At 36.8% G+C, this 27,353-nt stretch overlaps 1 protein-coding gene and 1 non-coding gene across 9 annotated transcripts in view; one reads left to right on the plus strand and one right to left on the minus strand.

The window, feature by feature from the left end:
- The window catches only part of Smyd3 (SET and MYND domain containing 3), a 715,019-nt gene that overhangs the window by 333,647 nt on the left and 354,019 nt on the right, over positions 1–27,353 (minus strand). The gene's annotated exons all lie outside the window — the stretch shown is intronic.
- Positions 19,172–19,290, plus strand: LOC111758195 (5S ribosomal RNA). Its single transcript, XR_002792418.1, has one exon. It is a non-coding gene; the product is annotated as a 5S ribosomal RNA (ribosomal RNA).

The raw sequence follows: 27,353 nt of genomic DNA on the forward strand, positions 1-27,353 counted from the left end.
CAGTTAATGCTTTTTATATTATTCACCATTATCAATTTTAATCATTTTTGCAAACTTAAATAAGCTACTGAAATTTCTTGAGTCAAATGCTTTAAATAAATTAAAATTCATGGCATAATTTCCAGAATAAATATAACTCAGTGAAAATTAAAAGACTTTCAATACCAGTACATTCATGAAACAGCATAAGCATTTCTCAGAATTTCCCCTCCTTGCCTACAGCCAGCTAACTGAGGAAAATCCACCTGATTGAGAAGCTCCACCTCACTACACACTCACAGACACCACTTCCATGGCCCTAAATTCAGTCCTATCAGAACCTCCTCATTTTCTACAACCATTTATGACCCTGATTGTTCTCAAACCCAAATTCTCCATTTAACTTCCAATTCCCAGTAGATGACTGTTTTTTCCACAATTCTGAACAAATGGAACTTTTGGCCAAAAGTGCCGTCACTTTTTTGTTTGTTTGTTTGGTTGGTTTTATTTGTACCAGGCATTGAACTCATAATCTAGTGCTTGCCTGGCAGGTGCTTATGCTACTGAGCTAAATCCCCAGCCCCACGCCCTCACGTTTTTGCCACCAAATAGACAAACTCATGACTCTGAGTCTAGATTCATCTCATCACTCTTGTCACAAGGAAATAAGCACACTTGATACTTTTTATCATTTGTCCAACATCTTTCCTCCTTACAAGTTCCATAAATCCAGAGTTATCTTCCTTAATCATTTCTGAATCCTGTATTCCATTACATTCAACATATATTAGCGACAAAATAAATATGCTCTGGCTAGGCATAGTGGTACACACCTGTCACCCTACCCTCTGGGAGGCTGAAGCAGAAAAATTGCAAGTTCAAGCCCAGTTTGGCAACTTAATGACTCAAAATAAAAACCTATCTCAAAATAAAAATTACAAATAAAAATTAAAGGGCTAGAGATGTTGACCAGTGTGAAGGCCTTGGGTTCCTTCCCCAGTACCACAATAAATCAACCCATCAACCAATGCTAAATGAGTGAATAAAAGAAAGCTTCCCCTGGTTTTTCCTCTGGATTTCAATAGTTGCTTTTTTCTTCTTCAAACAGTGGGAAAGCAAGAGGAGTCTCTTATGAAAGCACAGGTACTGGGCTGGGGATTTAGCTCAGTGGCATAAGCACCTGCCTTGCAAGCAGGCAGTCGTGAGTTCGATCTCTGGTACCGATTTAAAAAAAAAAAAAAAAAAAAAAAGCATAGGTACTGTGGTATCTGTGACATATTACTCAAAACAAGAATGTTGCTTTGATTGGATATGGTTTATTTCCTAAATGTTTATGTGCTAGAGACTCAGTTCTTAGTGTAACTGACAGTGTTAAAGTGGTGGAAACTTTTTCTTTTTTTCTTTTTGTGACTCTCAGACCAGACCCAGGGTCTCAGCTGTGCTAGGCAAGCTCTGTACCACTGAGCTACACTCCCAGCGCAAGGTAAGAAAAGCTTTAAGAGACAGAGTCTAACAGAGGCAATTAAGATTATGGCTACTCCACCCTCACAACTGGGTGAATGCTGTTTGCAGGATAGGTCATGACTCCAGGAGTATGTTAGTCTTGTGAAAGGGGCTGTATGTGATACAAAAAGCCAGCCTGCCACCTCCCAGGTCCCTGATTTGTAAGTTTCCCTTTCCAGCTGCTACTCACTACCTTCGAATGTGCTTCTTCAGCTGTGATGTCATCAGTTCTGAGACCCTCTCCGGACCCAAAAGATGTCAGTGTCATGTTCTCTAGCTTTCAAATGGTTTCCAGAAGGTGAGCTAAATTAACCTCTTTTACTTATAAAGTATGCAGCCTCACATATTTTTCTAATAGCAAGAGAAAACAGACTAAAACAAATATGTTGTCTGAAACGCTTTTAGCTACCAACAGCATGACTCTATTTTCACATATAGCATAATGAAACCTGTTTATGTGTTGTGATTTTAATTTTATACAAGTAAAACAAACAGACATAGTTTGCAAAATTTCAGATTTCAGACTATCATGATTATAAATGCAGATAAAGTGCCACTGATAAGGCCCATCCTGCATTCAACATGAAGACATAACATGAATGAAGCCCACTCCTTAGCACTGCGCCAACTGTTCACTGGCACAATGTTTTGATGCTTAAATTTAAACTTACATAGTCTAACTTTTATCTATTTGTATAGTGGATTTTAACTGTAACAGATCTCAGTGACTTAGAATAATCACTGGTTTAGGATAAATGTGATGCTCTTATTCCTACATGAACTTTTAGTACATAAATTTACTTACTTTCTAAAGACTCTAGAATAGATTGCTTTTCTCTAAGGCAAGAATCCTGAAGTTTCTGGCAGGCAAAGGTTGTAAGTGCCAGTGAATATAACCCAGATACAAGTGCACAGGGCAGACACACATACATACATTCTCTCTACAGCACTTCTCAATACTTGTAACTCGGGCATAAGAAGAGGAATAAGAAAAACTCCATAAAACAGTCGAATTAAATTCTACTTTATCTTAGAAGTCTGGGAATATTGTATTTCTTATTTTCTTTTTCAGTAAAATGTTTCAAAATGTTTGATAAATTAGCTTTGTATAAGTCACAATATTGTTCCTTTGCTGCATTCCATTTTAGTAATTTCAGAATACTTACAATTTAGAGATCATATGTTTTTTAGATCCATTGACTATTGTGTTATGTCATATTGCTATTTGAAATTTCAATAATACATTTCTCTAGGATGTTCTTTCAACTAAAACAGCGGACATCTGAAATCAGTTTTTCTCCATGTCCATGAGTAAGTCCTTATTATATTTCCTTATCTCTATTTTAATTATAAATTTTAGAGCAGAAAATCACCTTGAAAAGGATGCATATCCCACTCATTTATACTGCCATTCAAAAGTAGTTAAAACTTCCTAAAACTATTTATCTGTTCAAGACCTCCAACAAGGAACATTTTAATTTCAGAAAATCTTCACAGAAGCTTTCAATGTCACAAATGTTTTCATTTTGCAACACAAGTTTCTGACTACTCTACTCTTTAGTCTTATGGTGGCCTGAACACAGGAGGTAAGTAAATACAACTCACAGGCCCTAGTCCCCCAAAGGCCAGCCATAGACATCTCCAGGGTTTCCTCAGCCTCCAAATGCTCATAGCTTCCACCTATGTTAGAAACCTTAAGAACTGGAGAGAGATTTACACAAGGCAAAGTAAGTGAAGTGGGGGCAGGGAGGAAACCTCTTTCCACTTCCAAGTAGCTGAAAGCAGAAAAATTCACCCGCTGGTTTTCTTCCTCTTTTCCTTCCTGTTGTTCTCTTGGACCTTTAGAAGTAGCCCTCAGAAAGTTTACTTTTCATTCTATTGTCATAGAAGAAAGAACTATCTAGTATTGTTGTGGTTAAGGTAGAACTCTCAAACTCAAGCTGAAACTACAAACCAACAAGATATTAATATATTAAAGTGAAATAGGATGTAAAAAATTCTGCAAAAATGAATTGCAAAAGTACTGACATTCAAGTGACTGCATGAGTATACCATGTGTTCTAAACGGGGGAAAGCCAGTTCCGGAAATGTCTATAAATCATATAGCAAACCTTTTTCCTGTTAAAGCCTCTTGGTGACAGCTAAGAGTTGGTCATTTTTCCTGTTGAGCATAGCAAAACAAAAAACATCATCTTCCTTTTGAATAAAACCCTGATGTCAGCTAATAACTGAAATCAATTCTAGACTCCCACTGGGAAAGTATGCTTTAAATTTGGTTGTGGTTATTTCCTCCAATGGTCAAGGAGAATATGCTGTTGGTGTGAGCTCTGGCATTTCCATTGTACACTACCAGGCAGCTCTTTTTAAACATACTCAAGTGGTTTAGACAAAGTTCTGTGTATGACTGATGCTTCATTAGAAATACTAATAGTTCTTGGAAAAGTATGAGCTCACTGAGTTAAATATAGTGGCAACAGACATGAATGATTAGCTTGGTGCTAGCTCTGCATCAGGAATATTGTGTGCTTCAAATGTTACTTTCATCTATAATCTCAAAGGACTTTTATACAAACAGTAGTATCCACAACACTTATAAATATTCTACTGGGCATAAAGAAAATAGGTATCTTCACCAAGTTATCACTATTCATCACATTAAAATTGGTAATAATTACACAAAGAGAAAAATCTGAGTATATCTTCTAATCAATGTAATTTTTCTTTAAAAAGCATATATAGCTTTTATTCAGTAATATTATAAATGATTTTATCCTAATTATGCAAGTTGTCCATCTGAATCTTACTCCTAGAAAATGGCAAATTCAGATTAAAGGTATGTGTGTGGTATTATATTTACTAATGATAAACTTGATTAACTAGAATGAATAATCTTTGGTTTTCAGGATTGAGGTCGTTTTAAGTGCTTGTCTTTTTTTTTCAAAGGCAGAAGAAAAAAATGATAAAATGACTTTAAAATTCTTGTGTGTCACAGAACAAACTTAAGCTGCATTTGTATTTCTCAAGACCTATTAACAAATAGAAAACTATAAGGGGCAATAAACCCTTTTTGATTTATTAAAAAATAACCTGAAAACAGAACTCACCAGCAAATTAAAATTTTTAAGCTCTACCATGAATCTAAACAATACAATAATTTTCCAGTTTATTTTTTAAAATTCTAAAAGAAATTGTATTACCATGAGCATAACATTCTTAAAGGGTTCAAAGGACCCCGTGCTCATTTTATTGGCAAGTCTTCTTTCCCCTTCAAAATATTTTTGTTTCAAAAAAAGGAGCGCACAATCTATACAAACTCCTTGTTTACTCCAAATGTGTGTGGTATGTGTTTCCCCTTCCCACAAAATATTCATCAATCAGGACAGGGGTCAGACTGTGTCAAAACACCAAGCCTCATTTGACCATGAAGAAGGTGAGTCCCAACGTGTAAAGGGACACTGCAAAGGAGCAATACTGTCACCACGAGGATTTCTCCAGCCCCTCTCAGGCAGTGACTGAAGGAAAACTCTCCAGAGTAAGCAGAGTTTCAACTATTTATGTTTTTTCTGGTCACAGAAAAATGCTACCATAAAGACTGTTAACAATCTTCTACTGAAACTAATAAAGAAAAGGAAAAATACCTCCAATGCCAGACTTTGAGACAAAGACTTGCCACAAAAATGCATCCTTAACTCCCACACCAACACCAACACAGACATGGTAATCTGCCCTAAGCAGCCTTCCATAAATAACTTGTGAACACAGGCCCATGTCCTGGTATTTCTGCCCACTGAAAAAGACACAGAATTTACATTTAATAATTATGGGCTACATTATGCTTCTAGATATTTGGGACTCCACACAGAGACATTTTCTCTTCCACATTCCCTAACCTTTCAGACTTATAAAGTCCTTTAGGTTATCTGGTATTATCAACTAATCTCCCTTCATCTACTATTGCTTAGTCTTCTGTAGGTTTTAACCACTCAAGAATTCATTTACCAAATTCTTTTTTTTAATTTTAAAAACAAAAAGAGAAAATAATGATATAGAATAATGATATAGAAAAATAATGATATAGAATTTCAAAACAAAATAATATGAGATTAACACTGGTTAATGCATTGTGTTACCTTCAAAGTAGCTGTTCTCCTTGATGAACTAACAAAGATTAGTATATAGAACCTATTCTATATGTCAGATACTTGAGAAGGCAAGTTGCAGAAATAAATAAAATTCAATGGCATACTACGTGGTAGAAAATGATTATGAAATGGAAGAACAGGGTTCTTTGAGAGTACAGGCTTGGTAGGATTTAAGAAGACTGCACAAAAGCCTGGATAGGACCAAGAATTTAGCTGAGTGGTGGTGCAGTGCCTGCCTGACAAGTGTGACTGACAGTAGTATGTAACTCAATATTTATTGGAAATTGTGCATTGGAAAATTTCCCATGTGAACACTGGAAATGACACTTTGTGAATACAGAGTAGTGTATATTACACAGGACCTTCTCTACTGCTGAAAATTGAGCATTATCATTCTCTGTTCAATAAAAAAGTCAAAGAATGTAAGATACTTTGCTAAGGAGTATGTGCATACCATCGCACAGACTCCTATTAGCGCAAGTATCTAAAACCTACTTTGTGTCTAAAGCTTCCTTCTTCCACAAGTGAACTCATCAGTAAAGTAGAATGAAACACTTGAAATACTAAACCCCTCACTGCCCTTGCCAATGAGCAATGGTGGGCTCAGTAGAAGCCCTGTGTATACAGTCTCTTATTACCCCTTTGTCAAGGCCTCTATGTAGCCAAAATGTGTAAGTAAATGAACAGAAAGACAAGATCTGCAATGCCTCGGCACTCAGAAAATTATGACAGTGGAAAGAATGAAGATCTAAGGCCTAAATCCTTTAAACAGCAATAATCTTTGCTCAACAGAAGGCACCTGGCAATCTCAAGCTCACCGTACTTACAGAAATGCTTTTCAAATATTCTGATCATTATGAGTACTGAAAAGCCAGTCCACAAAATCTAACTAGAATACATTGCAATCCTGAGCCTTGGTCTCCAAGTGAGTTAATAAGTGTCAGGTGGACTAAGAAGACAATGTATATAAAAAAGATACCAGCAGTGGCTTTTGTTTAACAAAAGGATTTATGGTTCTCACAAATGTTTATCATGTTAACTCTGGGTCTGATTATATATGTACTTTATGAGAAGAGACATTTATAACAACTAACAAATGATCTGCCCATCTTATCAAAAGCAACAAAATGATAGACTCTGGCTAGTGAATGGGCACTTTTTATTCAAGTCTTATTTATTTGATCCACTCTCTCATACATTTTCCAGGAATCTAAGGAGATTCACAAGTATTGGTTACTGAGACCCAGGTTACAGTTGCTCCATGAGGCTTGAGAAATACTATTTCATTACAATATTAAGTTTTGAAATGCTTGGAAATATATAAAACACATGAAAAATACAGTTTTTCAAACAATGAAACATTTGTCTTATAATTTTCTCTCCCTTATAATATTCTCTCCAGAAAGAGTTCTCTTCAATTCATATCCTACAAATTTATGTTTGCTTATTTGTGCTATACACTGAGCAAAAACAGAGGTTGTGAATTTGATTCCCAACATCAAAAACAAAAACACAACCATCCCATTCTAGTTCCTAACAGCGACTTCCCACAATGATGCTGAACCACCCCTCCAGCAGGCACACAGTACTGACTATTGGGACTTGACTATGGACCTTTTACCTGTCAATATGATTTGGAGAACTATTTGGAATCTTAGACCTAGTGCTGTTGCCTTGGTTACCTGATTGGTAATTCTAATCTAGCTGATTTTCTTTAAGCACCTTTTTTCCAAGCATGATTCTGTAAATGAAAGAATGCATGTCGGAAGTTTGTTTTTATCATATTTTAGAGATGCCCACTGGCATAAATTTATCTACTTGCTTTTCTGTCCTTGAAGATTTTTTAATTTGTTTCTTTCTTTATTGTAGTCCTGGTTTTCTTAGTAATAGAACCAACTGTAATTTTCAACTAACAGATTTAATCTACTTGGCTTTATGGAACTTGTGAGTTGAAAACAAAGGAAATAGCTAAACAATTTGCCTTGTATCTAATAGGAAAATTATTTCCTAAGAATAAATTCAATTTAATAGTTATTTTGAAACAATTATTCAGTCCCATGGCTGGCTGTGAATAAACAGTTCTCTAAGTTATTAGTAAAGGGCAACGAAATTCAACCATTTGCACCTGCTCCTCTGCCCTGTAACACATGAATACAGTAAAGCTGTCTTTTCAAAAGAAACCAAAGGGTAATGGAACAGTTACTGAAATTGAGTACTATGAGCAATCACCAATATCCAGACTAATGTTTTAAAACCAAAACTACATAGAGAAAATTTAAAACTGTTTCTAATTTGGTCCCATTGGGGCAAAGAAAAACTACCATCTACTAAACACTGATTCACTGACAATTGAAGAAAAAAAATAAAATTTCTAGCATTATGAGACTAATGATAATTTCATCTGCAGCAACATTCAGGAAGCTGATTAGATGATCCTAATGGGTGATTTAAAGTGAAAGAAAAATACACCCTTAGCATAATTTAATAAGATCTTCAGACTGAAGCATATTCAAGAGTTTCATGAAAGACCTTCTCATGGCCTTTTAATAGCTCTTTCTAATTCCAATTAACTTGTTAAATGCCAATTCTCATTACCTCATCAGAAATCCAAAGCCAGCCCTTTTTGATTAAATCATTAAATAACCGTTGACAATACAATGCCTAGCAACTATTTATGGGCAGTCCAGCACAGATGAGCAACTCTCAGTTCTCCATGCCAGGAAAAAAGAAAAACTGGAGTTGATAATTAAAAATAATAATAAACTATTCACCTTTAGGATGCACTAGGTTACATTTGTCTAACACATCTGTACTTCCTAATTATTTCACTGGGGTTAATATTTAGATTAGCATAACCTTTTCAGAGTCCCTCAATAGTACAGAATTGTTGATTAGGGGTTCATTCTCCTAGAAAAGCTGGGTACGTACTGAAGAAATCAGACAACCTGTCAACTGTGGGCTGCCACTGCCTGTCAATGTAGTGAACTAAATCCTCTCTATCAGGAGTCACTCAAAGTTCCTTGCATCTCCCCACTGACCATGTATCCACACTGAACCACTTCTGTCAACCTCCCATCAACACTCACTTTTTCCCAGAGCTGCCTGCGACCTTTGTTTCCCCTGCCTGCCAAACCACTTGCTGACCCTCAGCATGAACGGACACTTAGCTTGCGACCAGGGATCTAGTTTCAAGTTTAAGGTCATCTCTACTGTCGCAAGATAGAGGTTACCTACTTGCTGATCTCTGATAACAGGTCTAGCCTGCCATAGCCAAACTCCCTAAACTTTCATTTCTTCCATGTGTGAGTCTCCTAAGATAGTAAACCTCTGGGTATGACTCCCCTGAAGAACCACAAATGCCTAATATCTACTTAGTATATGTAGCTCAGTGCCAAGTCCTTGGGTTCAACCCCAAGAGTGAGGCGAGGGGATGTTACATAAAATTTCCCATGGATATTCTACTCCCTAAGCAACATTTTACCCTCTGCAGAGCCTTTGAGGATATAGAACAAAATAAAATAGGATTAGAAAAAAATGCTACCATGGCTTTATGCTTTGGGTTACTAAACAAAAGAATTACAAAGTTAAAGTCTCTGCCTCAAATGATGTAAACCATTAAAACTCATCTCAATGACTATATCACTAATGAAAGGGTAATATTTTTACAGATTATAAAGGTTATGATATGTAAAATTCTGTCCATAATTTACTGAGATAATTAGGGTAGGTTCTGCTTACAATTATACTTCCAATCAGTGGTAGCCAAATATAGTATTTGTGAAACAAAGTAAATGTAATGCAAGTGTGACCCTCCATCTTTTATGAGTTTAGGGCTAAAATCTGCAAAGAAACTAATGTAACAGTATCATCTTTACATCAACTGTTTAGTGAAGATGTCATCCTTTTAAAACCCCTGGAGATGCTTGCAAAGTCTGCCCATTTCTCCACACCTCTTCTAGAACAATCTGTGGCACAAAACAGATGCTCCTTAAATCTCCACAGATCCCCATCCACATTCCGCATCAGGCAGGGAATCTGTCAGGTCCCTGCTCCCTGTGCTCAGTCATCACAGTAGTTAGAAGCTTGGCTGATACCTGCATCTTTCCTTACTGTGAAAAAAATATGGTTTATGAAAATTTATATAAATCACTTAACTGAGACAGGTACAGTGGCATGTGCACTTAGTCCCAGCTATTCCAGAGACCAAAGTTTGAGTACAAGACTTTGAGACCAGTCTGGGCAAGAGAAGGAGATCCCATTTAATTATTCACTTAAGATTGTATTTTATGGCATATAAATTATATGAATATGCAGTTAGTTCTTTTTCTCAAGTTATAACACATTTGATTTTTTAAAAATTTCTTCAACTCAATAGTTCAAAGAAATAAAGTGTCCAGTCTTTCTTTAGCATATTAAAAGTCTTCCAGGGCTGGGGATTTAGCTCAGGGGCTGGGGATTTAGCTCAGCGGTATAAGCACCTGTCTTGCAAGCAGGCAGTCGTGAGTTCAATCCCTGGTACTGATAAAAAATAAAAAATTAAAAAATTTAAAAAAAAACTCTTCCTGGTAAATAAGCCTAAGAGAAATATCAGTTACGCACAAATTGCTTTCTTCTATCTTCTGATCTCAGTGCCCTGAAAGTAGCCTATTTTATATCTTTTGTGACTGTTAGTAAAATTTAACTGAGGATGAACAGAATGCAGATGTTTAGTATTCTTAACCCATGTAAACAGCTTTCTCCATTTTAAAGAGTCCACATATTTGTGACTTCCAAATTTCTCATCACGGGGCTGGGGATTTAGCTCAGCGGCATAAGCACCTGCCTTGCAAGCAGGCGGTGGTGAGTTCGATCCCCGGTACCGAGAAAAATGAAAAAGACAAAAACAAACAAACAAACAAACAAACCAAATTTCTCATCACTACCACCGAAAGTCTCCACAGACCTTGGCACATAAGGATTTGTCTGTTAGACATCTCTTGTGCCTCATATGGTATCTAACACAGAAATGATCATTCTTCTCCCCTGCCCACTTGTCACAGGCTCTAAGCAGCAGTTCTGCCAGTGAAACTGTTAAATGGTTATTTCATTTTTCTTGTTCAACCAGAAGTTCCATGTAATTCTAGGACTTCAAGAATCTGGCCCCAACTATCTCCCCAATCGTCTGCAGCGCTTTCATCTTGAAAGGTCCTGCTTGCCTATTTTTATACCTACTTACATATACTCATCCCCCAAAGCTATTCTCAAAAGTCATAGTAAAGCTTCTCCAGAGAGACAGAATCACTTGAAAAGGAGAAGTGTGTGTGTGTGAGTGTGTATGTGCCTGTATGTGCATGCATGTGTGAGTATGCGTTTATGTTGGGAACTGGCTCACAGAGTTATACATATCCTATCCATAAGCCAAGTAAAAAAGGAGAGCTGGTGATGTAACTGTGTGAGTGTCAGGTCTGAGCCCCAGGTGAGCTGACAGTGTACATAACTCCCAGTTCTGTCTGAGAACTGAGAAAGAGGCAGAAGAGTTCCCACTGGCACAAGCCCCAGTACCTAATGGTCTGAGAATCTAGTCTCTCTTCCTGGACTCTACTCTCACTTCCTCTCAGAAAGAAAGGTGGCAAGAACAAAGCAAAAGACATATGCTCCATTCAGGATGAGAAGAAGAATTACCCTCATCTGCCTTTCTGCTTTATTGGGGTCCTCAATGGACTGAATGATGGCTACCCATACTGATGAGGGCAGATCTTTCTTCTGAGTCCATTAAGGCAAGTCCTAATCTCATCCAGAAATACCCTCACAGGCACACAGAGTAAAGTTGTACCACTGAGCATCCCTTAACCCAGTCAAGTTGCCATAAAATTAATATCATATTTATTATATGCTCCAATGTTTTTCAGTCCCCATACTCAGAGCAAAATTGGCTACCCTTCCTGCGAGCCTATGTACCACAGCCATACTGCTGTGTAAATGATCACCCTCTATATCTGGCATATGAACTCATAGAGGGAAGGATTTATGTCTTACATTTATATCCCAGGCTCATAACTTGATGCTTCTCACATGGTAAGCCTTCAATAAAAAATGAAGAACGAATGAATATATAGAGTTCAACAGTGAGCACTAAAGATCTAATATCAGAAAACTGTAAGTCAAATGTACTAGCCATAATAATAAAGAAAGACCTGCTACATTCCCAAGTCACATTTGTATCTTTTCCACTGTCTTCAATTTCAATTTTATAGTGCTTCTTACTTTTCTGAAATAATGCCAATTATTTTGAGAATATGAAGGCCACTGTAAATGATACTTCTACATCCTCTTAGTCACAAAAAATGTATCTTTGAACACAAGGAAACGTGTACCTCTCTGAATGATTTAATTTACCCAGTAAACAAACTCTGGACCCTCTCCTTTCTATACTCCAATCCTTCAGTTTCGCCTCAGAACCAGCCGTTCGATTTATTCCTTCTAAACTCTCAGGGCCACTGCTATGGTTCAGACCTTTATTATTTCTTGGACTATTTTAAGAACCTAACTAGTCTCTCACCATCTAGTCTCTTTTAATAATCCACTCTATATACTGCGTGAGATATAACCAAAATCTGATCATGCCTTAAAATCTTCTCATGTTAAGAAAAAGTTCAAACTTTTTTGTTGGGATTTAAGTCTCTAGACTATCTTGTTTCATCTTCTTCATCTTGCCCTCTCTTCTAGCAAGCTGGAATCACACTAACCTTCCTTACACTTTTCATCAAGTTACGGCATCATCTTGGTTTAAGTCTGTTGACCCCAGGCCTCATGAGTTTGCATTGTGCATTTGTGATGGTTCATTGTCTAGTGCTTAGATTGATGGTGTCAGTGCTACACCCACATAGGGGTGGAGCCAGGATGTAACGTACTGACAGGAAGAAGGAGTGTCTTGCACTCTTTTGCTGGTTTCAGCCTTGCTGTTTGCAGCTGCCATGAACTACAGCCCTGCCATGCCACTCTGCCTTGGAGCCAACTGAGTATGGGCTGAAACCTCCAAAAACTGTCAGAAATAAAGCTACTATCAAAACTACTATCAAAGATGAACCAGATCTGGATAGTAAGAAAATAAAAAACAGATTTTACACAGGACATTGCAATAGCAGAAAAGACCTCAATAAAGAACCAGGCTCAATTCTGAATATAGTAGAAGCAAATGGGTACGCATAACCAAGGAACAGGATAGGTCAGTGGATGAAAAATGATTAAGAGGAAAAGGAACATCAAGAGTAAAAGGAATCTAACGTGATACAATTCTTGATGAAGAGAGAGTAATCATATATCCCCCTGTGAGATGGCAGAGGCTAAGGAACCAATTAGACATAAAAGGTGATCAGATCTTGAGAATGGCAGCAGAAGCCTGTCTGGCTAAACTGACTTTGCAGAGTTCTGTTGTATAAGAAAGGGTACAGATGGGCCATTTAGGGAAAGGATTCAAGAGCATGACTGACTAATGTTCGATCAAGAGAAGAACTGTCACCACTAAATCTTATTTAAATGCATGAAATTGTCCTGGTGTAGTTTAGGTGATTTTACACACACACACACACACACACACCATATATTAACAATGATTAATGTTATTTTCAAGATTGTAATCGAACAGACTATTCAATATTATGTGAAAGCTTATGTTATATTCCTGTTACCCTTTAGTCACTGGCTGACCTGACCTCCAAAGTAAAGGGACTTCTACTGTCCAGTCTTTAAAGGGAAAATTACTTGCTGAAATGCCCACAACTTGAAAAGAAAGAGCATGTTTAAGAATACAGAAAGGAAAGGACAGCAGAGAAAATCAATTTCCACAAATTAAAACAGGCTAGGAAAATTGTGCTGATGAAACATAACCACAAAAGATGCTTATTTCAATGTTAGAGGTCAGCTTGGAAAAGATAGGAGAGAGTCCAAGTGCCTGGAACAACAGGTGGGAAGCAGGACCTACCTACAGTTCATAAAATAACTCCAAAGCCAACACGCCTCCTGAAATCTAGTGCTTCAGTTTTTACATTACTGCCAACTCACTTCCAAAACAGCCACTGTTAATCAAACTTGTTTGGCTTTCTCCTTATCAAAACTTTACAAAACTTTAACTTCAGTCTCATGAGCCCTGCAGCTGTAAATTAGTTGAATAAAATTTACAAACATTATGTGATGAGATAAAGCACTTTTTCTATTCAGTTGACTTAGCTGTCTGGCATGCCAATTTTGTCTGACATGAGTTCAGAGCCCCTGGAAACCTTCCTAATCCTACTCTCTAGGCCTTATGCCTACTCATGGAACCATGTTAACCCAGATCCAGAAAATTAATAAACCTCAGATGGGTTTAAGCACTCAGAAATACTCCTGATACTTCTTGCCATTCATTGGATTGTAGACAACCTTTGCAATGGGAGAATCTTCCTGAAAATAGCATTAACTACAGCAGATAAAATCCCTGAGGTTATTAGCATGCAACAAAATATCTCATTTAAGATTACTATGGTCTGAAGCTGAAGCCAAGAATTCAATTTACTGAAGATAAAACTGCTTATGCACTGGTTTCAAACAGATATTCCCCAAACTGATTTTGGAACTCATCTACTTCACAATAAAAGTGTAAAAATCATCATAATTTTTAAACAGCAAGGCAAATAAAATGGATTGCTCTCAAGTCTACCAACTGTAGCAAGTGAGGCAGCTAATCATGGTTACATGCATCATGCTAATACAGAGAAGTACAACACCATTAACTTCTGAAATGAGAGGTCCTAAAACTTTGCAGTATCTAATTCACTTATGATTTCCATAGGTTCCAGGTGGATTTCCATTGAAATGTACCCCTCTGACTGGTTTTCACAGCACAACTGTCAGCCTTCCAAGAGAGGAGATTTTCTTCCTCTGTTTTCATCAATTTTATTAACACCCAGAAGCTCTCAGGGCCATGTGGACCCAGGGAGACAGCGAGCAAACTGTCTAGCTAACTGCCTTATGTTAGAAGACGGGTTGAAAACAATTTCTGATAACAACTGCTGAGAAGATTTTCACAGATTACTTAAATATTCAGGGTTTGGTTTTGATTTGTATTCTGTTTCACTGGGGTTTTGGAGATTGAATTTAGATCCTTGCCCATGCTAGGCAAGTCCTCTGTCACTGAAATACACACCCAGCTTAACGCTTAACACTGTAGTGAAGACAACAATAGCTCTCTTCAAGTAAGTTGAATATGTATATGAAATAAGATAAAGTAATGCAAGAGTTGGGCACAAAACAAGCTTTCAATGAACAACTTTTAAAATGTAAATATATTTTGAAATAAGAAAACAATGGAACTAACATATCTCACTGCAGATTGCTCCTTAAATTCTGCATGTGGTCTTATATGAAAACCAGGCAAGTTCACAAAGACATTCTTTTTATAATTTAGCCACAGAAAACTCAGAAGGGATTGCTTACTCCCTCATCTTCCTAAAACAAAATGGATAGAGTAAATTCTTGAAGTAAATGCTCAGGTCTTTCCTTAGTAATTCTGGACTTAGCAGAATTAGCAAATTCAAACAAAACCCATTAAATAAATAAAACCCCAACACTTGTCTCTTTAGACAAAAAGCAGATGGAAACAATACAGAAGATTGTTAATGCTTTGGCAAACAAATCACTCTTTCAAATGCCATTTATAAAAAGCCACCAGACCTCCAGCTGCAGTGATGCCACAGGAAACCCCCTGGCAGTTGTAAGTGTACTTCACTCAAGACCATAAACACAATAGTATTTATTTTAAATCATCTAAATAAATAAATCAAGAAAGGAATTTCTAGTTACATCATACAGCCACATATTCAAATAACCAAAGTTAAAAAAGAAAAATAGGTATATCTGTGTCATTATATAACCTCCACAATAAAAACTTTAGTGAGTTCTCACCAAGAGCCACATCTATTCTGGGGTGGTTTCTGATAAATGGAATTCCAAAGAAACCTAATTAATGGTGCATTTATAACTGAATTCATGGTTTGTTTTTTTCCAGCAAGAAATATAAATTTTTTTGGGAAAAAGAAGAATTCAGTAGAATTCATGGCTGATGTACTCATCCAAATATTCAAATATTTACCAAGCATGAATTACATACCAAACTCTGTGCCATGTACTGTGGAATAACATCAATACAACTTGCTGACTTCCAGGAGCTTATAATGTAGGGAAGTAAATGACAATTACCACACTAAGGCATAAGAGTCGTGCCAACTAGGGGTACAAATTATGCTACAAATGCAAGTATCCCAGAAAATTACTGCACTTACAATTGAAGTAAAGAAATTATGCCATCTTATAATTATACTATTAGTGTTTACTCAGTCACGAAACTTCTCAAAAATCCTTTCCTTACTAAGTCCAGATCTACTTCTGAAGATCATACAAATCAATGAGACATCACCCACTGCCTAATGCCGTACTCAATACCTTCTATTACAAACACCTCCCAGTCAGCATCGCTATTGCCAGGGATCACAGCCTTCTTTCTATGTACAACTGATGACTAAAATATCTTCCTAACACATGAAACTCATATCACTCCCTGTCTGAAAACCCACCCAGTACTTCCTGCTGAGTGCAATATGACATTCCAACTTGTTAGTGCAGCTCTTCTCAGTCAGCAAAACAAATACTTGCTTTATTTCCACAAACAGCATACGACAATCACACTGAAGTCAGTGTCAGCAGACCACCATGCCCTCTCTGAATTCCATGGCTCTGTAAAGGTGTTCCCTTGTCTCAGAAAACCCTTCCCCTTGTCTTTCCCAGGTCAGTCTTTTTCTTCTTCTACCCAGTCTTCGGTGTAGTCTACTTTGACTGCAGGCAGAACTTCCTCTTCGCTGTATGCCTCCGAAACTGCCTGAGCTGTAAAAATTATGCAGTATACTGATGTAATTTTATGTCTTTTTCTTCCTACACCATGTGCTGCTTCAGTTCAGGAACTATTTCTTAATTATCTCCCAGAACCCAGCACAATGTGTGACACAAAGAACGTATCTGATAATCTCACAAATGAACTAAGAGAATTACTAGTCCATTCTAGCTTCAAGTTTAATAAAGGAAATTATTCCTTAATAGGCTGGGACAGTACTATATGACAAAGATAAAATAATGCTGGACCTGATAAAGCAATAGTTTTACACTCCTTTCTGGAAACAGGCTGCATACAAAATGTTTTATAAGTAGATTCCTTACCATTCAACAATTCTAGCCTACTGAAGGGGCCTGAGAGCAAGCAGTCACTGCAGCACGCAATTCACCTGAGGTTCAATACCAGCTCAAGGGAAATCATATTAGATTCTGACAAACTTAGTTTTAAGCTTAAGGTCAGATTTTGTTAGAACAAAATAAACACCATGTGTCATAAGAATCTGAAGGATTAAAAAAAATCCCTCTCTGCGCTGAAATCCCTTTACAGACAAGAAAATCGTAACTGCTTGTTACCTTCCAGGAAAGCTATTAACCTGCATTTAAAATTTCAGGTTCCATCACCAACATTACACATCTAATTCCCATCAAAACCTGAAAAGAGGCCTCTGACCTGGTTCTCAATTACTACCAAACCACTAGTCTCTGAGTTTGTTTCACTAAAATTAATTCCTCGTAGGGTTGCAAGTGCAATCAAGAGGGCTTGTTAGTGTGTCATCTAAAATCACGACGAGAGAAGCAGAAACCTGGCAAGAATTTGGGGCTGAGCTCTTTTCTTTCAGCTTTACAGGATTTCCCATCATGTACTAAAGGCAGGATTTCCCATCATGTTACTAAAGGCAGAAGATAAATGTTTTTTAAAAAGCAGTGGCAATATTAAGACAATTAGTATTTTAGCTGCAAACACAGTGATTAATTTTGCTTCAGTCACATACTCAAGCTGTTTTTCATTCGGTGATACACACCTACCACAATGCAGAGGAACTCCCAGCAGTGGCAGACATTGGCAGCAAGTGAATGGAAACCTTGAATCATATCCCAATGAACAAGGGCCACTGATTACAAAGAAATCAAGTTCTGTCTTGGTTTAGTCTCTAACTAAATGTGTGGTCTAGGTTAAGACATTTAACAGTTTGGATATTCAGTCTATTCATATGCAAAGTAAGAGCCCATTAGGATGATCTCTGATGTCTTTAGCTTGGGAAGTACAATAATTTCATGAAAGGGTTATAACTATGAACACTGAGTGAGAGTTTTAGATAGTCCTCATATACAAAAGTATGAAAAAAATACTCAAGTAGGACATTTCTTCTTTTTTTGTCCATGACATAAATCACCAAATCCTTGCACAAAAAGAAACATGTCATATACAGAAGAAATGACACTTGTGCTCACCAAAGATCTTGACACATGTGTAATTTCTGAGTGTATAGTGAAATTCATATGACAGAAATATGTTTTGGGCTTTCATGCCCTCCTTAATAGCTCATTAAGAATTTTCATATTCAAAAGAAGTTAGCCACATACAGTACTCACATTTATCTTAAGGGAATCCAGTACTTAATTATTTTCTGCAATCTATCCCAAACATACTGCTACCAGTGGTTAGCTTAAGGTCTACTAAATGTATGCTCCTTTATTTTGACTTCAATTTTAATGGCTACTCACACAGTTAAAGTAAGGCTTGAAAAAAAAGCCAAGGGACAAACAGGTCCCTTCTACACAAGGGAAAAAGGACTTGGTGATAGACTTGTGTGCACCCTGAGGAATCTCCAGAGTCCAGTTATCTCTGGGCAAAAAGATATTTAATGGAACCCATCATTCCTCTGTATAAGCTCTTCTTTATCAAGAGGATTAGTCTAAACAGCTAATGACTGAATTGCATATGATCCTCCCTTGTAGACTCCACCTGACCCTGGAGGACAGTAAAATGGCTGATAGTCACCAAAACAGCGACTAGCTCATGCAGCACCACAATAACTACCATCTATTTGGACTGAAATGACTATGGTTTTCCAAGGGCTGAAGATACAGCTCAGTGATATGGTGCTTGCCTAGCATATAGGAGACCCTGAGTTCTCCACATGGGAAAGGAAAGAAACTTTCATTAAACACTGTCAAAAGGAAAGCAATTTGTGGGTGATATGTTTTTACAGAAATCATTTAGCTTCTTGAATCATAGGTAAAAACAGGATTGATAACTGAAGCATTTTAGAATTGTTTTATAAAAAAAATTAAATACATTTAATAAAAAGAAAAACTGTTATTTTCATCACTAGTTCTACTACCGAGGAAAATACGTATTTTAGGAATTAATGACTAAAATTGCTTTTCTAGTTTTTAACAAACTAATCAATAGTGTATTCCAGTTAGGTGGTTACAGACTAGATAAGTATCACATGGGGTTAAAGTAAATCTTGGTAACTAGAAATGTCCAAAATGGTTTTTGTGTGTTTTGCTACATTCTATTTCCTTGATAGTTGGCTATAAAATAAAATAGCTTCATTTTCACCAAGTACTCCAAAGTACAGAAATAAATTAGTAACATATTTTTTAGCTTTTGTTGAAATGGTATCAAGAATTAAGACGATGTCTATGGCCATACCACCCTGAACGCACCCGATCTCGTCTGATCTCAGAAGCTAAGCAGGGTCGGGCCTGGTTAGTACTTGGATGGGAGACCGCCAGGGAATACCGGGTGCTGTAGGCTTAAAAAAAAAGAATTAAGACGAATGTCTCTGGCTCCTTAAAGTCTTTATACCGGAAAGCCAGTTTTCTTGCTGTTGTTTTTGTGATACTGGGAATCCAATCTAGTGCCTCACACATGCTAGGCAAGAGCTTTAACCACTAATCCCTGAAAAGCCATACTTTGTTACACTGTATTATGAATTTCTGTTTTGTGTACTTGATCTTGGGACATCTGTTTCCCACTCATTTTGTAGATTCAACACCCACTGATAGTTGCCGGTCACAGAGAGACTTCTAACATACTAGAATTTAAAATCTCATACTCGAGCCTTTTAGAAAGAGGGTGTGGGTAACAACAAACACATTGCTTAGAAATGCCTTGTTCATTTCGTTCCTTTTCATACTACATGCCCTGGGCAGGGATCTGGCCGTTCTCTAAGCACTCCCTACAAACCTACATAGGAACCCACAAAAGCACGAGAACCTGTAAAGCAATGTAATAGTATTTCTTGGGGATGTGCAGTTTTTCAGATGAATCGGCTAATTTACACATGCAACACTAACATAACTCTATTATCAGAATGATGAAAAAACAGCAAGTTTCAACAGGCTCTGACAAGGAAGAGTTTTAACATTTTAGGCATTTCCATGTTACTAGTCAGATATGAGCAATCATACTTGAATTTATTCTTCCACATGAAACAATCCAAAACTAGTGATTTTCATGACAACGAACAAGACCAATGAACCCTGAGCAATGCGAAACAAACGAAACTGCTAGGGCTCATTGAGTAAGAGAGTTTCAGACGATAGTGTACAAAGTTAGAAGCCAGGGCGAGCCTGGCGGATTCCCTGCATTAAAAGTGATGAAGCTGGGAATTCAAGGAGACCAAGAAGACAAGAGTACACAGAGAAGAAAGCACCACACAGGAAGAGAACTCCAAATGTCTGGCAATGGTCGCCTGTAAATATTCAGCCATGTACTGGTTAGTACCTAAAGATACTATCTAAAGCTTGGGACAGAAAAATGGCAGGTAATAATACCAAATGCCCAAATAATGCTACAAATAGTGTCTCATCTCATAACCCAGAATGAGAAATGTTAATATTCATGGGTATTAGAAAACCAGGACAGTATTGTAACAGCAGTGTACCCTACGCTAAACACTGCTGTGATCCCACTTGATAAATTTTAGAAACAAAATCTCCAGAAATAAAACTCTCAAAGTACCTTAACTGTATTCTTTGAGGAAAAAAAAAAAAAACAGTAATACAAAGCCTCAAGAATAATTATAAAGAATATAAAAATATTCAGTTCCTCAAAAAATAACAAAGTCTGGCATTTAGTCAAAACTTAGTAGGCATAAATAGAAGTAGGATAATAAAATCCAGGAGGAAAGAAAAATCAATTGAAAATGACTTAAAACTGACACAGATGTTACAATGAACAGCTGAGGATTATAACAGTTCATTCTAACTATATTTCACATATTCAAAAGTTAGATAGAAAGATGGAAGATGCCCAAAAGATCTGAATTAAACTTACAGAAACTGCAAAATGTGAGGTGAAAAATGCGCTAAGCTTGTTGGCAGGTAAGATAGCACAGAAAAAATGGCTAGTGACCTTGAAGACAAAACAATGGAAACATTCAAAAAAATAAAATTTTATACAAATGGGAAGAACATCAGTAAGCTGTGGCCTTACCTCAAGAGAACAAATACACATGCAGAGAAAGAGTCAACAGGTGTCACTGGGTAGCAGCATTTTTCATAAGGCACTTTTCCCAACACCTGGACAAAAATCCCCTCTCCCTTCCTCTCTTCCACTCTTTCTTTTTCTCTCCCTCCTCCTCTCATACATATTCACACTTTCCCTTAACCATTTGAAAGTTAATTCTGATATGTCAAGTGGTTGGATTCAGAAGTGCCTGACAGATTAGTAAAGTATGTTCCTGGGTTTGTCTGGGTGGCTCATGGACATATGGTCCCTTGCTTATTCCTCTCTGGCACTGTTCCTCTCTCTGCCTCCTGGCTGCAAGGGACTAAGCAGCTTTGATCTGCCAAGCCCCTCTGCCTTGGAGCCTGACAATCAGGTACTCCTGAAACTGTGAGCTAAATTAAACTTCTCCTCCTTTACACTGTGGGTGTCATGTGCTGTGTCTCAGCAGTGGTGGAACCAACACAAACCAGTAGGCCATGTTAAGCATCCTCATGTTTTAACTATAACATCTAACTTCTCACTTCGTAAGTCACATTAAGGCCATTTATTTTACGATTTATCTTATAAAATAGAACTGTAAGAAAGAAATCAATGGATTAAATTTATCATGACATAAAAGAACAGACGTAGTAGATAGAGTACAGAACTGCAATCTTCATTGGTTCCCTCACAGAAGATGATGCCATATAACTTGACATCTCAAGCCATAAGATTCCTCAGGAGGGATATCTGTTAATAATCATTAAACACAGATATCCTGAAATATTAGATTGGCTTTCAGAGAGATGTCCTTAGCTCTGGTGTTTTACTGTACTTAATCACAGAAAAAAATCCCAGAATACTAATGAGAAACAGAATAGTTTTCATACATAGTAAGTACAACTAGTTAGATTTCATGAACATGACAAGCCACCTTATATAGAAAAATAATGGCACTGCTTGAATTAATTATCACATTTTCAAGGCCCAGTGGCCACAATAGTCAGTTGGCTTCAAAAACTTAGGGAGAGAAGGGAATTGTCACAGAGGCAGTATTTTCAAATAAAACAAAATTTTTGACAAATAACTGACTATAAAGGAAAATTCAGTCAAAAGACATTAACTTCCTTTTGGCTCTTTTTCAAACTCTTAATTCCAATAGATAAACATACTAGAATAAATGTCAAAACCCACTGGAGCATCTGTTTCACTATAAACATACACAATTGCTAGTGAAAAGCAAGCCCCCTTGAAAGTTTACTGTATTTAATTTTATATTCCATATTTGCTTGTCAGATCTGAGACTATCAAAACTCACAAATACTATATCCACTCTGTAACACCTTTACAATTGAGCTGAAACAGAAATGTAAAAATATGAATGTTATTTTTAACTTTTTTTCTAATCACTTTTAGGTTGACATAAATGAAATATATTAACTTTAATTCTTAATTCTTTTAAGTGAATAGTATTTCTACTGCACAACTTCCATTAGAAAGAAGCAAACAGGAAGGTGATTTTCCAACTGGTTTCTCTGCTGCCCTCTTCTGCTTTAACAGGATACAAAAAACAGGGTAGTCATGTGCCAAAATATTTCTAAACCAAGCTGAATAGAATGCAAAATTCAGAGCGGCATGGAGGTGGCATAAACTCAATTTTATGGGAGTTTTTCATTTTACAAACAAATTATTTCATGTGCATTCTGAAATCTGACCCATGGCAAGGTATACAAACTCTGAGAGGATGACAAGGTCACACGGTCCTCCTGTCCCTGTGGCCCCAAACACACACTCACATTTAGAAATCCAACTGTAACACACGTAGCCAGCAACTGCATAAATCTCGTACAGTAAAACCATTAATACTTCTTTAAAAATTGGGTTCCTTCCTTCTTAAAAACAATAGAATAACATTGTTTCTCAAATGTATACATATTTTATGATAAAATTTCTTTCTGTTAGGAACTTATCATCAATGCAGTTGTCTTTTTCAGGATCACTGTGTGTAGTCCTAACAGGTATGTTCCTAGGAGACAAAGACCACTAACTGTGTAATTTTTATAATGAACTTTTAAACAAAAGTTATTTCTGGAGGACTAAGCCAAAAGGAACTTAGGTCCTGGATTAACACCCAAGACAAAGGGAAAAGGAAGGGAGGAGAGAAAAGAAAAAAGAAGGGGAGGGATTTCAGAACAATAAACAACTCCGAAAATGCCTATATATAGACATTTAGTGGAAACAAACAAACAAAAAAAAAAAAATCACCCAGCTGAATTGAATTGACTTCCAATTTATCTTTACAAAACTCAAACATGAAGCAAAAGAATGAGTAAGAGAAAGATATTGTTAAGTACTAATTTAAAGACCATTCAAAAGGTGAAAATATTTTAAAGACAAGTGATGAGATTTTTTTTTTTCAAGTATAAGGTCCAGGCAAAAATGGAACTGGAAGAGATACAGTAATTTCAGTCCATCATCCTTATTTAAAATGCACTAAAGACACTTACAGAGGTCCTAGAAACCTACTTTCCATCCTATCCGGGAGTTACATGGGCAAGTACATGTGGTACACTTGTGCCCTAATGATCAAAATGAACTGGGTGCATATATCACTTACGCTACTTGAGAATCTCAGTAAAGCAAAGCACAAAAATAAACTGTGCTAGGAGTGTAGCTCATGACACGGTGCTTGCCTACCAAGTTGGGGGATCTAGATTCAATCCTCAGCCCTAATTTCATGCCAACTTCATACCCCCAACAAATCCTCCATCTTTTGTCACAAAAAAACTTTATACTTCAAAATGTGATGACGCTTCTCCAGTAATAAGGAATGCAAGTTACTCTGGAACAATCCATTCTCTTTTCTTCCTTGATCCTTACATTTTTTGTTTTGTTTTGTTTTTTTAATGTGTGGTAAACAGAAGTGCTGTGTAAAACTTCAGGGGAACTTACCTACAAAGTATGAGCCATATGCCCTCTTTGGCTGCCTGCATTTTTGTTCTTTTTTAAGGCCGAGGTAAAGGGTGGCGCTCTAGCAGCCACCTTCAATCATGCAGGAAACTGAAGATGAAAGTCATGTGGAGCACAACCAAAAGATAAACTGAACCAATCTTTGAGGACTTTTAAAAGATCTTACTCCAGTCCTAGAATATTTATCTCCAGCCTTCTTTGATATGACAGTATAAAGTTTTCATATCCACACCACTATAGTTGAGTCTCTCTTTCTTGCAACTAAATGTCAGTGGTGACTAACATTCTCACTCTTGAACAGCCATGACCCATGATAAAAGGAGTGAGTGGATGGTAGTGAAGTAACTTTAGCAAGGCCTGCTAGCTCAGATTCTTCTGGGCTTCTATCTGTTTTCAACGATAAGAATATTTTCTCCCTCCAGGTATTAGCAGAGTACCCCTAGAATGAAGGCTTATCACCTGCTTCAGAGGACAAAGGAGAGGAAGAGATGAGAGTGACCTTCATGTTCTACTACTTGTTCAAATGCCAAGGTGCCGTATTTTGGGATAGCATTTTCTTTATCATCCACATCTATAATGCCTCAAGTTTGTAAATATCTGTCCTACTGCCCAAACGCAAGCTCTACGCCACCCACTACTGATTTACTAAACTCCTAGTCCTGCTTGCTGGATTTAAGGATCTTTTTCTGTATGGCCTTTGCTGGTCTCACCTCCCCAATCCCAGGGAAGCTGTCCTTTTGTGTCTTCTCTCACTCCATAGCATCACACTCACAACTCTACAAACAGTATTGGATTATTCATTATTGTGTGTCTGCCTCCTACAAATATATAGGTTTTTAAATGCATGGCACATTCATGTTCATTTCTGAATCTTCAGCACTTGGCAGAAGTTCTGAGTCAGAACGACCATGGCTCAATGGCCAAAAGTTTGATATACAAATAATACATCATAGATCAGGCAAGCTTGAGTGTGATTTTGTAAAATCCCCAGCTCCAACCCAACATACATATCCTGTGTGCCTCCAGAATATACTACATGTTGCTGAATAATGTGCTGAGGTTAGTTATTTACATCTGCCTTTCCTGCTAAACTGTGAGGTCTAGATGCGCAGGGACCATATGTTGCCCAAGTTAGTACCCCCAGCTCTGAGCACTGGGTCATGCTTACAACACCTGCTCAATATTTACTCAGTGCTCAGTGCTGACAAAAACTGGCTAAGTGGAGACTGTCTTTCTTTAATCTCGTGTTCATTATACACTGCTATAGAGAAGATATAAAGAAGAGTTAGACACAGTCAGTATTTTGAGAAGACTACATTCCAATAATAATTAGAAAATAATAGCACTGCTTTCAATACAGCGTCATGTTTGCAATCTCTAGTCTCTATTATATATTAGTCTTTAAATATTTTGTAATACTAAAGGCAAAACAAAAGTAATCTTTTCCCAGGGGATTATACTAATAAATTTTAGTATAAATAATTTTTTTTTTTGCTCTATGATTGTACTTAAAAGCCACCTAGTCACGTAGCTACAAAATGAGCCTGATGTGTCTTCCTAATATTTGTGTTGTTTTATTTTGGAAGGATATGGTTATTCTGCATCATTACTGTGAATGTTGAAATCCCTCCCATTTTGCTAAGGAAAACTGCTTTCATTGAAGTTATAACTGAAAGATTTCCAAATACATCTAATTATGTTTGTCAAAATGAATAGACATTAACCCATACTTTCAGACTAGATAGTAATATTTTAGTGTATTCTCACACAAGTAACACTGTTGATTAGTTTTCTTTCATGTTTTAAAATCAACAACTAATATCAGGCATTTTTCATTGAAGGATAAAGACTTACACTATAATACAGGAACTACAAAATGACCATTGAAAAAACTAAAAATACATTATGGAAATTAACTATAAAATGAGTTACCAATGATGCAATCCTGGGATAAAGACTATAGTGTCAATGATGACATTTGGGAATATCACCCATGATAGGAGCATCATCGCATAGCAAACAGATTAGAAAAGATTCTAATATAAGCTAATTAAAATTTTTCATGTTGAGAAAAGAACTAGTACAACACTTATGATCCTCTTTTATAATAATATATTCACCTCTCCAATGAGTTATAATGATAATGAAAAATATTTCCATTTTCCAAGGGAAAGAATGCTTTTAGGCTGTCGAAGTTCAAAGACCTACATACTTTGTAGAATGAGAAAGATCAACCAGACAAAAGAAGGAAACAATAAAGAGAAAAGAATTTCCAATATTCTCTTGATTCAATTAGACAAGCTATCAAGAATATATGTGTTCATTGGAAATGTACACACATACACCCACACCTACGTGAAGGTATGTTCATATACAATTAGATTAAAAATTCTGAGAGATACTTGCTATCAAACTACAAACTGCTAAGGTTCCAAACATCTGTCATGTATATCAAGAAATGATTCACCAAATATTAATTATATTACAACACCAGTTGCCAAGTGATTTTCAAAAATGCACTAACTGATTAAACACCAAATCATGTATTTGACTGAGGACATTTAATTAACTCTAAACCAAACCCTTTCATGGGGCTCTGGCTAACTCATTATTCTGATCAATCCAATATTATTGACATACCCAGAGCTCCGTACCAAATGCAACAGGGCAGAGTGTGGTTACAAGGACACACTCAGCTGAATCCTAACAGAGGACACAAAGCAAACGTGCCAATGCTATCCAGGACTATTCTCATGTCTTCACTGAAACAATGAGGCGTACCAGCAGGATAAACTGCAGGAAAATCACAAGGTTCCCAAGGGAGTTAATATTTTAATCTATAGACCATGGAATTTCTTCACATAGAGTTTCTATCAAGAGAAAACATACTTTGAGATCTGAGAGTTCCATTTTAATTTCCACAAAACATCATCTCTACGATACCCAGTGAAGTGTAAATAGAGAAGGATTAAAGAGCAGTAGGAGACTATCCTTAAAATGAATTTTCTTTTCTTATTCTGCCTATATGAAATGAGTATCTTTAATCACCTATGGAGTTCAAAATCATCAAAATATGAATTTTTGAAATATGAGAACACATGTCAGCTACCATTGGACAGAGAATTTTGTGACACAGGCAGTTCACGACCTGAACAGATCCATCTGGTACAACAGGCCAAATCACTGTGCCTGTGCAACCATGACTTTCCTAGTGGTGGCAGTCCCTGGATTGTAGCTTCTGTGTTTGTTCCTAATAAAACTGGAGCTATTAAAATCAAATTACATACTTGTTTTGTATAAGGTGGTACACTAGGCCAAAAATACAGTTATACTAGGCCAAAAACACAATTAAATCATTATAAAAGAATGTAAGCTGTCAAAAATTCCTAGTTTTCAGAGAAATATGAACTTTTATG

This window comes from Cavia porcellus, unplaced genomic scaffold (assembly GCF_034190915.1).
Source record: "Cavia porcellus strain 051 isolate PalLab524CR breed Dunkin Hartley unplaced genomic scaffold, mCavPor4.1 scaffold_26, whole genome shotgun sequence".
In the NCBI taxonomy this organism is placed as follows: domain Eukaryota; kingdom Metazoa; phylum Chordata; class Mammalia; order Rodentia; family Caviidae; genus Cavia; species Cavia porcellus.